The sequence below is a fragment of the Leptonychotes weddellii genome, chromosome 9, assembly GCF_054177405.1.
Source record: "Leptonychotes weddellii isolate Sample4059 chromosome 9, ASM5417740v2, whole genome shotgun sequence".
In the NCBI taxonomy this organism is placed as follows: domain Eukaryota; kingdom Metazoa; phylum Chordata; class Mammalia; order Carnivora; family Phocidae; genus Leptonychotes; species Leptonychotes weddellii.
In genome coordinates, this window is record NC_138377.1 from 83,097,878 (window position 1) to 83,114,542 (window position 16,665).

The following is a 16,665-nucleotide window of genomic DNA, read 5'->3' on the forward strand; positions in this document are numbered from 1 at the left end:
TTCTCAGTGACCTTCTCCTATGGCAATCCTTTCCCTCCTTAAGATCTGAGCATTACACAGGTATCATCTACTGCCATTCAGGCTACCTTAGAATTAGTCATTGACCGTTTCCTTGAAAACAGAGGCCAAATCTTACACCCTCTCTCACATAGCTCACAAGGCACCCCAAAGCACCATAGGCCTGTATTTCATGTTTATGAAACGAGTGAGTATAAAATGAAAAACAAAGGACCAAAACTCTGTTCGCTGTCTGTATGACACCGAACAGACTGCAGGAACCATCGAGTTGAGTGTGGCTATTAGGTGATCCAAATATGTTTTAACTACAAAAACATCCCATCTAAGGCCAGATTCATAGAGAGCCTTTGAAGAGTTAGTGAAAAGACCTTCCATTATTGGTCAGAAAGCACCCCCAAGAGAATCAGATCAGCCACCCTAATTCACTTTGCAAGTCCTGCTCTTCCTGAGAAACAACAAAAATAATGGAAACTAAATTTGTCTTGCACTGCTCCACACCAGAAAGGAAAACACAGTCACCTGTTGTGACTCATGCAGCCTGCTTGGCAATGCTTTCCAGACTCCTCTTCCAATTAAGAAGCAAGACAGAAGATCTAAAATTGTTTAGTAAAGTCTGTGCAGCTATAGATATTAGCCCATAACCACATGGAGGCACTTACAATATGGAGATTTAGTCTGTAAATGAATTCTGGTCTTTAAAGATTGTATTTATTTATTTTTGTGTGAGACAGAGAGAGCAAGCACACAAGCGGGGGATGGGTGGGGGGTAGTGGGCAGGGGCAGAGGGAGAAGCAGGCTCCCCGCCTAGTAGGGAGCCCCATGCGGGGCTCGATCTCAGGACTCTGGGATCATGACCTGAGCTGAAGGCAGACGCTTAACAACAGAGCCCCCCAGGTGCCCCGAGCATGTGACTCTTGATCTTGGAGTCGTAAATTCGAGCCCCATGTTGGGTGTAGAGATTACTAAAAAAATAAATTAAAGAAAAAAATGTGCCATGTCATATTGTTGAAGAAATAGAAGGAATTAAGTGGAAAATAAAGATTTAATGGCTATATAACCATGTGCTCAGAAATACTTTGTTCTTTTAAAGCTTGATTTTTATTTATTTATTTATTTTTAAAGTAATCTCTACACCCAATATAGGGCTCAAACTCACAACCCTGAGATCAAGAATCACACGCTCTACCAACTGAGCTAGCCAGGCACCCCTAAGGCTTGATTTTTAAAAAGCTAAGAAAGACACAAAGGGAGAAAAGGGAGAAGCAGCTGGGAAGGAGAATGGGGTGTGAGATGGAGGGACACCACGGCTGACAGGTAAGGAACCAAGGCCACCTTTTGGGGTGACTCAGGAATCTGGAAGTGGCTCTCCTCCCTTCCAGCTCTGAGGGGCTCCTGGAGAGGTTCCAAACAGGCACTTGGAATCTGGAACAAGACAGTCAGCTGTAAATTGTGTTACCCATCCTGCCTTGTGACTGGGGGCATTCTGTGTCAGTGGTATGGAAGTGGCCAATTCTTAGTTAGCTGTGATCTGAGAGAATAATGCTAGGAGCAAGCTTATTCTTAGATCAGTGCGAACCCCCCAAAACCTGGACTAAATTTGATTTAGATTCTTCAATGGGCTCTATTTTCTGAAAGGCCACAAAATTAAAAGATGACTAAGCCTTGTAATCAGAATGTTGATGGTCTCTATAGACTTATTTTCCTATTGTGTATGTGGATGTTTTATTTATTTTTTTAAGATTTATTTATTTATTTATTTGACAGAGAGAGAGAGAGAGCAGTAACACAAGCAGGGAGAGTGGGAGAGGGAGAAGCAGGCTTCCTGCTGAGCAAGGAGCCCGATCCCAGGACCCCGGGATCATGACCTGAGATGAAGGCAGACGCTTAACTGAGCCACCCAGGGGCCCCTGTGTGTGTGTGTGTGTGTGTGTTTAAAATAAACTCACAGCCTGCTTACATTTACCTTCCTTTCTCTTAAGGGAAGGGACAGGTGCCCACAAATGGGCCCAGACTAGTTGCTTTCTAGCTCAGCACTTGCATAGCTGGTGGCTTGGAGGGATATATATTTACTTAAGTGATATGTCTGTATTCCTCTTCTGTTAATAAATCTGTAATCGATATCCCTTCATACTCATTTCATGAAAAAAAAAAAAACCCGAATTTCCTACAAATCCTTTTTTTTGTGTGTGTAGCACACATATTTCAACTTGTCTTCAGCTCATGAAAACATGATCAATTTCCTGTTGACTTGATTTGTCTCATGGATGTGCTATTAGATCTTATGACTAATGCACGCCACCTTCTGAAGAGGACCTAAATAAGCTACCTGTAATTCTAGTTCTTTTGTAATGGACCCACGTCTGGTTTCTCTTCCTGGTCTAGTTAAGGCAGGTGATGTGGAGGTAATTTTTCTATCCCCTTCCCCACGGGGGTGGGGTGGGGTTAGCTGCCCATACCCCGCACTGCACTTCTGTGTCAGAAACAAAAGAAATATGATATCCAAAGGGTTTCTGGGGAACCGTAATAAATAGTTTTCACTTATTACAGCTTTTATAGTTCAATTCTCCAAGGTGCATAAAACCAGCACATTGAGGTAGGGCAAATGAGTCTAAGTGTCGGATCTCAGCTTTCTTGTCTCATAGTATGGCCCAGAAAATACCTGAACCTCTGTGTAAGCCAACACCAAGGTTAAAAATACCTGTCTGCTCTGGCTGTGGGAAAGCGGGGCTGCACCTTGCAGAGGAGTGGTTAAGGCCCCAGGCGCTGCTGCCTGACCAGGGTGTTCTGCTTCTGGAGAGCTACCCAGACACAAGGGGGGCCCACCACACACTTTCCCTAGAAGCATAGTGGACACAGTCTTGAGCTGTCATAGATATTTCAGAAGAATTGAGAAAGGCTCTCTCCTGGGCAAAAATACCTTCCCTAGTCTAACAAACAGCCCCCTAAAGTTCTGATGGATGCCTGTAGCTGTAGGCATGTGAAAGTGCAAATCCTCCCAAGAATGGTAACATATATCAATGTGTGAAGCAAACAAACAACAGGGCGCCTGGGTGGCTCAGTCAGTTAAGCGTCTGCCTTCTGCTCAGGTCATGATCCCAGGGTCTTGGGATGGAGTCCCACATTGGGCTCCCTGCTTGGCGGGGAGTCTGCTTCTCCCTCTCCCTCTGCTGCTCCCCCTGCTTGTGCGTGCCCTCTCTGTCAAATAAATCAGTAAAATCTTAAAACAACAACAACAACAAACCCCTGTAGTTGTTGAAAAAGTCATAGGTGCACATGCTAAAAAAAACCAAAACACTCTGATAGTACAAAAGGCTATACATTAAAATTAGTCTTCTTCCCACCTCATAGCCTCAGTCTCTGCAGTCATACTCATTAGAATCAGGCAGATGTAAGATCGGTGTCCCCCTAGAGCATCTCCCTTTGTTTCTTACCTACAGTTGTGGCTCATTGTGTCCCCCCAATCCCCACCTTTTTTTTTTTTTTTTGCCTCCTAGCTTTCTTTAATTTATTTTTCATTTTTTATTTTTTTTAAAGATTTTATTTATTTGACAGAGAGAGACACAGCGAGAGAGGGAACACAAGCAGGGGGAGTGGGAGAGGGAGAAGCAGGCTTCCCGCGGAGCAGGGAGCTCGATGAGGGGCTCGATCCCAGGACCCTGGGACCATGACCTGAGCCGAAGGCAGATGCTTAATGACTGAGCCACCCAGGCACCCCTAATTTATTTTCTTTAATTTAATTTATTCTGAGGGTAACTTAGCACTTGGAGATGTAGCATATCCTTCCCAGGTGCTGCTCAGTGTTCCATGATCCTAATAACAGGCCAAAGCTAACATGTCTTAAGATGATCTGGAGGCTGGGGCACCTGGCTGGCTCATCTAGAAGAGCATGTGACTCTTGACCTCACACCTCAGGGTTGTGAGGTCAAGCACCACACTGGACATAGAGATTACTTAAATAAATAAAACTTAGGGGAAAAAAAAAGATGATCCAGAGGTTCCACATTTCTTTGAACAGAAGAAATAGCTGCGATCACTTTAAGGTGGCTTGTTTGAGGAGGACGCATGTTCATAGAACAAATTCTTTATTCCGCAAAGCATGGTAAAATATTTAGAATTTGGGGTAAATTAAGTTTTGAAACTAGGGGCTCTTGTAAACTTTGACAACGAGGTAAAACTTTAAAAGTCCCATCTTCTACTTGGATTTGCTGTTGCTACTCTTGATTTGTCACTTATGGGGTTAGGGCCGAGGGAAGGACCAGGCAGAGCAGGTGCGAAGTAGACAGACTGGGATCAGAACCAGCAGTGGGGGCAGGGTAGCGCTGAGCTTCAGAAGGTAGAAACAGACCTACCCCCCCAAGGAAAAAAACAGAGGTGTTTCCCACAAAAAATTTAAATATCCTAATTTCTTTTATGGGGATTTCTTCCAAGCCATGTCAGAGCACATATTTGTGACTTATGAGATTCCAAAGGTAGAATTATAAGTAAACTCCGGTCCATATAATGAATAAGTAAGTAGGTTTTGGGTTTCGTGAGACTAAGATAAGTGTGGTCTAATTGAGCAGTACTGGTTGATACGTGTGCGATACTGTATGTCATTGTCCTTCATGTCATTCAGCCTTTCCGTGAGACACTTTCTCCATTTTATAAAACACACGGAGAATTCTGGCACTTTAAAAATGTTTAACCCGAATCTCTGTTTTAGATCTAACATACCAGTTATAGTAAACTTAAGGAATAGAGAAACAAGCTAAGCCCCATCTGGAAGAAGCCATCAGATGCACCCAGCCGGCAGGTATTCTACTCATCAACTGATCCCTAGTCTCCAAGGAGTCAGTAGCATGAGAAAAGGGAATGTTGTAGATTAAGAGAGTAGGGACATAAAAAACAGGTGTGATGCGTGGTCCTGCTATTGGAGCCTAGTTTACTTATTTATTTTTTTAAAGAGATTTTAAAGTAATCTCTACACCCAGCGTGCGCCTCGAACTCAAACCCGGAGAGCAAGGGTCGCATGCTCTACTGACTGAGCCAGCCAGGTGCCCCTGGGGTCCACTTTAGACGAACACTATAAAGAACATTTTTGACAATTTGAGAAATTTGAATTCTAACTGGGAATTGTATATTAGGGCATATAATTACGTAATTTAATTTGGTTCAATGAGAAAATGTTATTTTGACTATAAAAAAAAGTTATTTTAAAAAGATGTAGCCCGAAGTTAAAAAAACAAACTGTCATCACCCACCCCCGCCAAACTTTTGAGTTCTTAAAATGAAGGTTACCAGATCAGGGTAGGGTACAGGGCTGTGCTACATTTTTATTTTCCTTCTGGTCAAAACCAAGTGTCATCATTGACAATGGTGGGGGGGAAGGGGGAGGTGTGTGGGGAGGAAATTACAGCAAATCAAAATGTTTACAGCCATGCACATCTTTCTCGAGTTGCTTCTTTGTGAGCAATGAATTCTTGTATGAAGTTTTGCACCGTCAGCTGAGCGGTGCTGTGTTATGTAAAGCCCCGGGTTCTTGCATCACAGTACTTAAGCCTTCTTACCCACATCCTGTCACATTCAGCTGCAGATGTGGGAAGTGGCTGCAAGCTGCACGAAAGGTCTACCCTGGTATACTGTGGGTCAAGATGAACGGCAAAGACTCTGGGTTGGGAGGGAAGACAGATGTAAATCCAGTGGGTCCCTGGGCTGGCTGGTTTGGATTGGCCTTGTGGCTCCCACAGTTAATAGCTGCCTGTAGTGCCCCCCCCCCCCAAGCTGGGCCTCTGCCAGAAACTCAGGAACAGCTCCTGTTGGGGCTCTTTAAGCTCATCTCCGTCAGTCCTACTATCACTCAAGCCTGGCACCAGGGAGCCCTGCTGGGTCTGGCTGATTCTGAAGGCCATGTCCTTCTACACATCCGATCTCCTGCTTTGCTGAATGGGCTAGGAGGGCGGGAAAGGGGAAGGGATGTCTGAGGGTGCCAGGCCGTGAGTGTTAACTGAGTCCTTTAATGTTGCTGGGGAGCTCTCTGAGCAGACACCACAATGCCCATCTGTCCATTAGCAGTAGGCTATGGATTAGAAGTGGTAGAAAGGATATCTTTAAATAGATTTCTTTTTTTGTTTGTTTGGTTTCAGGCCTAGTGATTGAGGTCACTCTGGGAGAAGCTTCAGAAGTAGCAGGAAGCTCTGGTTAGAAGCTTTGGATTTTACATTTCACAACCATTATCCTCCCTCCCACTTCAATGGAGGAAAGAAAAGTTAGGTGGGTGGGGTAGTGGAACGAGGAACAAAAGTCCTCACTCTAAGAAACTCAGAATATAAAACATTACAATACACATTTTATACGCCTGAACCGTTGGGGGGAGGGTTCAGCTGAGCACAGCTTACCTTCATCAGGGAATCCTTGGTGCGCATCACGCCAGAAATCATCCCGGATCCCTGTTACCTTTGAACCCGCTCACTTGCAGATTAAAAAAAAAAAGGCAGGAGCTCAGACCTGGTTTCTGTTCCGTGGAAGGACTGGCCTTATCCAAAGTCTTGGCTTTATGTCCTAGCTCTGGCACTTGCTGGCTGTGGTGTTTTAAACATTTCTCCCTGGGGCTCAGCAACTCGCAAAGATGGCTGCGATCAGGGCGTCAGACCTCAGACTTTGATGGGAGCAGTTCTGGGGTGAGAAGACAGAGGAAAGGAGAGAGAGAGAACCATGTGGAGTTTCTTCGAGGTCTACAATTCCTCCCCTCCCCCCCCAAATTGCTGATAGTCATATTTAAAAATTATTAAACTTCTTATAATATTGATAATTTATCGCTTCTTTGTAATTCATTCTTTAAAAGTTTAAAAAAATTTGCAAGTCATCCTTTGTTATTCTTTCAACAGTGTGGCATTAGCACCCAGTGGAAGCAGAGCCCAGGGCTCCTCCTTGATGCCCCAGGCTGGGGGTGGGGGCAGGGTGGGGATAGGGCGGGGTGGGTAATTTTGCCTCCAAGCCTTACATCACTGTTTACCAATTCTTTCCTCCCTGCCGCATCACTTAAGTGCCCATAAAAATGACATCTCCCTATAGTGACGGTACATCGATCGAATAATGACATTGTTACCTTCAGCTCCTGGGTTGGGGAGGTGTCATTGTTCCACCTCTCTTTGCAATCTCAGGCTTCTTCCGGAGTTTTGTGGAAAAGAACCTGGTTAAGTCCTGCCACCTGCTGGCCAAAGTGTATATAACTAAGGAGCTGTGACAAGGAAAATGTTAAAACCTGAGGTTTGCAAGGCAATGCGCTGTGATGTCACGGGGTTGCTGCTTTTCATAGTATTTTGTTAGCAACCTATAAGGCAAAGAAGGAATCCACAACTTACCTTCAGAGAAAAATAACTTTAGAAATAGCTGTTTAAATAAAAGTTTTTAAGCTTTTTATGTTGAAATAATTTGAGATTTACAGAAAAGTTGTAAAATAGTACAGAAAGTTCCATTCACCCCTTACCCAGCCTCCCTTAATTTTAGCAGCCTACATAACCATAGTGCCATTATTGAAACTAGAGAATTAACATCGATGTGATACTTTTAGCTACATTACAGACCTAATTTGATTTTGAACATTTTCGCTCAAAAGTTCTTTCTTTCTTTCTTTCTTTTTTTTTAAATTTATTTATTTGACAGAGAGAGACACAGCGAGAGAGGGAACACAAACAGGGGGAGTGGGAGAGGGAGAAGCAGGCTTCCCGCCGAGCAGGGAGCCCGATGCGGGGCTCGATCCCAGGACCCTGGGATCATGACCTGAGCTGAAGGCAGACACCCAACAACCGAGCCACCCAGGCGCCCCTCCAATGTTCTTTTTCTTGTCCAGGATCCAATTCAGGAGCTCATGTTGTCACATCTCTTTAGCTTCCTCTGATAGTGACAGGTCCCCTTGACCTTAACACTTTTGAAGAGTACTGGGCAGTTATGTTGTATAACGTCCCTCAGTTTGTCTGACACTTTCTTATGATTAGGTCGAAGAAATTTTTTTGTCAGCCCATCATATAAGGGGGATACATGATGTTGATATGACTTACGAACAGTGATGCTAACTGTTTTTTAAAGAAGTACAACCTTTTTTTTTTTTAAGTAATCTCTACACCCAACTTGGGGCTCAAGCTCATGATCCCAAGATCAAGAGTCACATGTTCTGGGGCACCTGGGTGGCTCAGTTGGTTAAGTGCCTGTCTTCGGTGCGGGTCATGATCCCAGAGTCCTGGGACGGAGCCCCGCATCAGGCTCCCTGCTCAGTGGGGAGCCTGCTTCTCCCTCTCCCTCTGCCTGCTGCTCCCCCTGCGCATGCTCTCTCTCTCTCTCTGACAAATAAATAAATAAAATCTTAAAAAAAAAAAAAAAAGAGTCGTATGTTCTGCTGCTTGAGTCAGCCAACCCGCCCCCCCCCCCATGCCAACTTTGACTTCTTACTATAGGAAGGGTCTGTCAGGTTTCTCTGATGTAGAGTTACTACTTTCCTTTTTTAAGTTGATGGGTATCTTGTGGCAAAATACTTTGAGATTTTGCACATGTCCTCTTTACCATACTGTCACCTACTGATACTAGCTTTCTTTTTTTTTTTTTTTTAAGATTTTATTTATTTATTTGAGAGAGAGAATGAGATAGAGAGAGCATGAGAGCGGGGAGGGTCAGAGGGAGAAGCAGACTCCCTGCTGAGCAGGGAGCCCGATGCGGGACTCGATCCTGGGACTCCAGGATCATGACCTGAGCCGAAGGCAGTCGCTTAACCAACTGAGCCACCCAGGCGCCCCTGATACTAGCTTTCATCAATGGTTGTCACTTGCAGCGATTATTACTGTAATGTTTGCCTAGTGGGGACTATTTCCATCATTCCTACATTTTGAAATTGGAATTCTACTGTAAGGAAGGGCTGTTCCTCCCTCCCTTCTTTCCTCCCTCTCTCTCTTTCTTTCTGCCTATTGGTATGTACTCATGGATATTTATTTTATTCTATGGGTTAGAATCCAATGCTCTCATTTTTTATTTTCCTGTTCATATGATCCAAGCTTAGGCCTTTGGGAGCATTTTTAAGTCTGCTCTGGTGCTCTTCAACATGTACCATCAGTTTTTAAATAACAACATTATTGAGACAATTCACCTGCCATAAAATTTATGTTTTTAAAGTGTACAATCCCATGGTTTTTAGTTTATTCATAAGATTGCGCAACCATCACCACTATCTAATCCTAGAACATTTCCATCACTCCCAAAAGGAATGTCAGACCTATTAGCAGTCACTCCCCATTTCTCTTTCCCTCAGCCCCTGGCGACACTAATACCTACTTTTCTTTTTTCTATGGACTTGCCTATTCTGGACATTTTATATAGATGGAATTGAAGCGGAGCAGACACCCGAAAATGTATCACTTTGGCATGTGGATTATTTGATTATTTTGAGCTGAAGTCAATCAAGACACTGCAGACTCAAGAAAACTTTTACCTCCCTTAACTACCGAAGAGAATTCAGATCAGGGACCTGGCCCAGAAAGGGAGCTATTACCACAGATTTTTTATCTGAAAGACTTATCCTTATGGCAGGTAAACATCCGATTACCGAACATCTGCTCTGTGAATTACCCTCCTCTCCTTGGAAGCCCCAGGTCCATATCCCTTTCCTTTGCTCATACTGGAATACAAGCCTCCACTACCCCACTTGCCCTTGAGTCTCCTACCTTTGGGGCTCCCCCTTACATACGAAATTAAATTTGCTTTTCTCCTGTTAATCTGTTTTATGTCAATTTATTTATTTATTATTTTTTTATTTTTATTTTTATTTTTTTTAAAGATTTTATTTATTTATTCATGAGAGACAGAGAGAGAGAGGCAGAGGGAGAAGCAGGCTCCCAAGGAGCAGAGAGCCCGATGCGGGACTCGATCCCAGGACCCTGGGATCATGACCTGAGCCCAAGGCAGACGCTTAACCATCTGAGCCACCCAGGCGCCCTATTTATTTATTATTTTTTTAAAGATCCCCTTTATTTATTTGACAGAGAGAGACACAGCGAGAGAGGGAACACAAGTGGGGGAGAGGGAGAAGCAGGCTTCCTGCCGAGCAGGGAGCCCGATGCAGGTCTCAATCCCAGGACCCTGGGATCATGCCCCGAGCCAAAGGCAGATGCTTAACGACTGAGCCACCCAGGCACCCCTGTTCTATGTCCAATTTAATCATTAGACCAGTCAAAGAACTTAGAAGAGGAGAAGGGATACATTTTCTGCCCCTACAGAATCATACAGTATGTGGCCTTTTGTGTTTGGCTTCTTTCACTTAGCGTCATGTTTTTGAGGTTCCTCCAACTTGTAGCAGGTATCAGTTCCTCATTCCTTTTTATAGTTGAATAACAGTGCATTCTATAGACATACCTCATTTTGTTTATCCAATGAACACTTAGCTTGTTTCCATTTGTTGGCTATTATGATTAAGACTGCTATGAACATTTGTGTATAGGTTTTTGTGTGAACATGTTTTCAGTTCTTTTGGTTATGTACCTACAGGTGGAATTGTTACATCAAATGGTAACTCTATGACTAACTTTTTGAGGAACTACCAAATTGTTTTCTAAAGTAGCTGCACCTGTTTACATTCCCACTAGTGACATGTGAGGGGTCCAATTTCTCTATAACCTCACCAATACTTGTTATTGTCTTTTTTTTTTTTTTAAAGATTTTATTTATTTGAGAGAGAGAGTGAGAGAGAGAAAGAGCACAAGAGGGGGGAGTGGGAGAGGGAGAAGCAGACTCCCTGCTGAGCAGGGAGCCCAATGCGGGACTCGATCCCGGGACTCCAGGATCATGACCTGAGCCGAAGGCAGTCGCTTAACCAACTGAGCCACCCAGGCGCCCACTTGTTATTGTCTTTATCATAGCCATCCTAGTGGGTATAAAGGAATATTTCCTTGTGCTTTTGATTCTCATTTCCTTAATGACTAATGATGTTGAGCATCTTTTCACATAGCCCATGCCTTGGTCTGATTGAAGGAGACTTTATGTAAAGAAATAGCCTCCCCAGCCACCTCCTTCTGGTGGGCATAGCTGTATATGGCAGCCCTAGATGCTACGGAACTGAGAACAGATGGGGCAATCCTTGAGTCGGGCATAAACTGCGGAGGCAATCAAATGTTTGTATAGAAGGCACCTGGCATATAAGGTAGAATTGCAGTTAAGGAAACAAAAAATCCTTTCTTATGATTGGATGGCTCCCAGGTTGGTCTTAACTCTTCTCAGAGGATGATAATGTACTGATAACCAAGTTTTCTGGGTGCCTCGAATATTCTGGGCATATGGCAGGATATCCTCTGAGCCAGCTGGTTGACTGGGCTTAGCTGGGTTATTACTAGGTGGACCAAGGACACATTTAAGGTACCAGCAGTGCAGGGGCACCCAAAATGTGAGAATAAATTTTGGGAAGATTATGATGTTTGATCTATTAAGAAAAGCATTAAAGTAGTTATCGTGGGAAAAATAGAGAATCTGTCTAACTTCCTTCCATGTACTTTAGGTTTAATATTGTCTTGAGTTTGAATCCTACATCAGGGGTATTGTGGGGAGGAGGTGGGTGAAAGGAGGTACATCATAATCTTTTCAGTGTTTAGTGCCTCTAAAGATCCAGCCCTATCTGTGGGTTTATCAGAATGTGTTCTAGTGGGAAGAGCCTCTGAGTCTTAATCCCTGATTTTACAAAAGAGGAAGCTAAAGCTCAGAGAAGTTAAATCCTTGCTGTATAACGTATGGTCTGTGGACCAGCATCACAGCATTGCCTGGAATCTCAGGTCTCACCTTAGACTTACTGAATCTAAATATGCATTTTAACAAGAACTCTAAGTGATCTGTGTATAAAGTAGTCTGAGAAGCACTGGGTTGAGAGACTTATTGAGAGTCATAGAGACAGCAAAGCCAAAAGTGGGACCTGACTTTTACCTACTGTGTATTTATGTTTTTTTTTTTTTTAAAGATTTTATTTATTTATTTGAGAGAGAGAGAACACATGAGAGGGGATAGGGTCAGAGGATGAAGCAGACTCCCTGCCGAGCAGGGAGCCTGATGCGGGACTCGATCCCGGGACTCCAGGATCATGACCTGAGCCGAAGGCAGTCGCTTAACCAACTGAGCCACCCAGGCGCCCTATTTATGTTTTTGATGTCACAATTTACTTCTTTTTATATTGTGTATTCATTAATAAATTATTGTAGTTGTACTTATTTTTAATACATTTGCCCTTTAACCTTTATACTAGAGTTAAGTGATTAACACACCACTGTATGGCAGTATTAACACATTCTGAATTTGAATATACACTTACCTTCACCAATGTGCTGTATATTTTCATGTTTTCATGTCACTAATTAGTGCCCTTTCATTACAGCTTGAAGAACTCCTTTCAGCATTTCTTGTAAGGCAGGTCTAGTGATGATGTCCCTCAGCTTTTGTTTGTCTGGGAAAGTTTTTATCTATCATTTCTGAAGGACAACTTTGCTGGACAGAGTATTATTGGTTGGCAGATTTTTTCTTTTCTTTTTTTTTCTTTTTAAGATTTTGTTTATTTATTTGACAGAGAGAGACACAGCGAGAGAGGGAACACAAGCAGGGGGAGTGGGAGAGGGAGAAGCAGGCTCCCCACCAAGCAGGGAGCCCGACACAGGGCTTAATCCCAGGACCCTGGGATCATGACCTGAGCCAAAGGCAGACACTTAACGACTGAGCCACCCAGGCGCCCTGGCAGATTTTTTTCCTTCAGCACTTTGAATATAATACCTCATTCTCTCCTGACCTATAAGGTCTCTGCTGAGAAATCTGCTGATAGCCTTATGGGGTTTCCCCTGTATGTTACTTCTTTTCTCTTGCTGCTTTTAAGTTTCTCTCTTTGTCTTTGATTTTTGGTAGTTTTTATTTTATTGTGTCTTGGAGATCTCTTTAAGCTGAGTTCATATGGGGATCTATGAGCTTCATCAACTTGGATGTCTAAATCTCTTTCCAGATTTGGGAAATTCTCAGCCATTTTTTTTCTTTAAATAAGCTTTCTGCCCCTTCTTCCCCTCTTCTCCTTCTGGAACTCCAATAATTTCCAGATTGTTTCTTTTGATGGTATCCTACAGATCACATAATCTTTCCTCATTCTTTTTTCTTTGTTTTCACTGGATAATTTCAAAAGTTCCTGTCTTCTAACACACAGATTTTTTCTTCTGTCTGATCCATTCTGCTGTTGATGGTCTCTATTGCATTTTTCATTTCATTCATTATATTCAGCTTCAGAATTTCTGTGTGGTTCTTTTTTTAGGGTCTCCATTTCTTTGTTAAACTTCTCATTTTGTTCATGTATTATTTTCCTGATTACACTGAATTGTAATGTTTTCTTATAGCTTCCTAAAAACAGCTATTTAAAATTCTTTCTTGGGCGCCTGGGTGGCTCAGTTGGTTGAGCGACTGCCTTCGGCTCAGGTCATGATCCTGGAGTCCCTGGATCGAGTCCCGCATCGGGCTCCCTGCTCGGCGGGGAGTCTGCTTCTCCCTCTGACCCTCCCCCCTCTCATGTGCTCTCTCTCATTCTCTCTCTCTCAGATAAATAAATAAAATCTTTAAAAAATAAAATAAAATAAAATAAAATTCTTTCTTGGGTAAATTGCAGATCTCCATGTCTTTGGAGTAGGTTACTGGAGGATTATTGTGATCCTTTGATGATGTCATGTTTCCTTGAATTTTCTTCTCCCTTCAAGTCTTGTATTGCTGTCTTCAGATTTGAAGTTGCAGTACCCCCTCCAGTCTTTACTGAATAACTGTGGGAGAGAAAAACCTTCCCTAAGCCCTGCTAGGGATTCTGAGGTTTTCTCAGACCTTCTATGGATATACCTGCTTCATGCTTCTTGCTTCCTCATATGGCAGAATCCTTAGGGTCTATGCCTTCTCTTGATCCATCAGCATACCAGGCTGAGTGCTGACAGACTCCCTTTTGCTTTCCCAAGGGTGGTGCTAAAGCTCAAGTTTGTGGTCTCTCCCTGAACCAGAGATTTGGGCTGGTGCAGGCCTTCTGTGAGGGCTCACTAGCCATCTGCCAAAGCTCTCTCTCACCTCTACTGGGGGCACACATAGGAAACTGGCCATAGGGTGTGTGTGCGAATGGGGGTGGGTGAGACTCGAGGGGTGCTGGGGGTGCCTGTGGCCAGTTTTGGGGGGTCTGTGGGTGACGCATTCCCCAGTAGATCATGGGTGAGCTTCTTGATGGAGTCCATGACATGGTTATTAGGATCTGTGTCTCTTTAGTGCCCTCTGAGAGTCCTATTTGTCACTATCCCAGCCACTTCCTGTCCCCCAGTTGTGAGCGCACAATTCACTACTTTAGATGGGGTAAGAAAGAAATGGGCTTCTTTGCCACTACAGAAGCTGGGTGCTCACTCACATGCTTTCACTTTCCACTGTGGGAGAAATCATGAGCTAAGAAGGTCTCTCGTGGGGGAAGGGTAATGTAGGTAAAGTCAAACTGTTCCTCTTACCCAAATTCATATATATATATATTTTGCTCCAGTGGTGTTCTGGAACCTCTGCTGGACTCCTGGACTTACACAGGAGATTTCTTGTTCATGGGTAATTGTCTAAGATAGTGTTCTCCAGAGGCTCCTGGACCCTGGGCAAGAGGTGCTAAGGTCAGTTCCTGGTCCATTGCAGGGTCCACAGCTGGAACTGAAGTCTGTATGCTTAGTACCCTGTATGGGTTGGCAAGACTTCTCCTGAGCCCCTTGGCATATGGTGCTGGATCTCAGACATGGCTCCCAGGAAGGCATTTGTGATCTTGGATGGATATCAAATTGTTGTTGATGGGGAGATATGAGCAAGGAACATCTTGTTTGGCCAATTTACTGATGTCATTCCCTGGGTGTCAGTTTTCTTTTTTTTTTTTTAAAGATTTTATTTATTTATTTGAGAGAGAGAGAATTAGAGAGAGCAAGCACATGAGAGGGGGTAGGGTCAGAGGGAGAAGCAGACTCCCCGCCGAGCAGGGAGCCCGATGCGGGACTAGATCCAGGGACTCCAGGATCATGACCTGAGCTGAAGGCAGTCGCTTAACCAACTGAGCCACCCAGGCGCCCTCCCTGGGTGTCAGTTTTCAACAGCTGTTTTCTTAGACTACTGGCTAAGAAAAGATACCATATCCTATGACTGAAATTCTTGTTGTTTTGGAGAGTTGGCTTTTGAGACCTAACCATCTTCCCCTCAAAATGAAAAATCTTAAAGAAGAAGCCAAAGACAAAAATACTCTGGCTTAATGTTTTCTAAGGAATTGGCTGATGTAATAAACACTGTGTGGTCCTGACCATGGCAACTTAACTAAAATTCAAGCAGAGGGACATCAGTGACCTCGTTGTGGAAATACAAAAAACTTTGGAAAGAATTGAAACCAATTACATTTTTAGATATTTATTTGCCACCTGCACTCAGTATGTATGCTATTTTCAATACTTTAATGAAATAAAAGAGAAATACTGACCCCATCTGGAAGGCTTCCAGTTTCCTTCTGGCTTCCCTTCCCCTGGGCTTCATTTACAAGGTCTTCTGCAGGTACTCTTAGTCCCTCTAGGTTCTCCCTGTGGAGCTTTCCAAATCTACCCAAACTAGCTCCACTCTGCCAAAGACTCTTAATAGTTGAAGCCTTCAGGAGACAGTATTTGGGATGCCTCTAAGGAGTCTCTTCCTTTTTGTCAGGGTCAAAGCCCACTTGCCATTCAAAAACTTCTTCTAGACAGGTAGTTTTTTTTTTTTTTTTTTCCCTTTCTGGTGTCCTGGTACTTAGACATTAAAGTGGATATCTCTTCAGGGTCAACCCTGGACCACTTGGCAAAGCCCTATTCACATTGTATTCTACATCTTTGTTGCATAGCTCCTACCTTTAGAGAACATAAAGTAATTGTGAGAATATGCCAAGAAAACAGTCCTGCTCTTATTATTGAAAAAATGGAAAACCTAACTTAGAAATTAGGTTTTTTTAACTAGAAAAATCTGCATTTTAAGATGTTCACCAATAATAAGAATAACTAAGATTTATTAAGGATTTGACATATGCCAGACACTATAATAAACTTTACTTACTTCTAATTCCTAATCCTCACAGCAACCCTGTAATGTAGATACTTATCCCCATTTTACAGATGACGAAACTGAGATTTAGGAAAGTTAAATCATTAAAGTTTAAGAATGTGCCCAAGGTCATAAGTCTAGTAATCAGCACAGCAGAAATTCCGAAACTAGTTTCCCTCCCTTCCCTGAACCAGGCCTCTTGATCAATTACTGCACTCTATTAAAGAAAAGAAGATCCTAATTTCTAAGTCCTCCCCTAGCTCCTGAGTGACACACACACACACACACACACACACACACACACACAGTATTTTACTGGTGAGGACTTTTAAAGGCCATTCTCTCTAATAACAATTTTTATTTCTTCTGAAAGTCAATCAGGTTAATATAAATGGCTAATATCTACAAATAGAATGACCCACTTTCATTTAAAAACAGCCTCTTGGGGCACCTGGCTGGCTTAGTCAGTGGAGCATGTGACTCTTGATCTTGGGGTTGTAAGTTTGGGCCCCACATTGGGTGTAGAGATTACTTAAAAATAAAATCTTTAAAAAAAAAATAGCCTCCTATTCC

General features: G+C 43.1%; 1 long non-coding RNA gene across 2 annotated transcripts; it reads right to left on the reverse strand.

Annotated features, from left to right (window-relative positions):
• Positions 1–898: 898 nt before the first annotated feature.
• Positions 899–7,227, reverse strand: LOC115940942 (uncharacterized). 2 transcript variants are annotated; one of them, XR_004075667.2, is made up of 3 exons: positions 7,103–7,227; positions 6,393–6,669; positions 899–1,440 (listed from the first exon to the last, which is right to left on the reverse strand). It is a non-coding gene; the product is annotated as an uncharacterized LOC115940942 (long non-coding RNA). The 2 variants fall into 2 exon arrangements; XR_004075668.2 differs by lacking the exon at positions 899–1,440 and adding an exon at positions 5,351–5,664.
• Between the last annotated feature and the right edge of the window lie 9,438 nt (positions 7,228–16,665).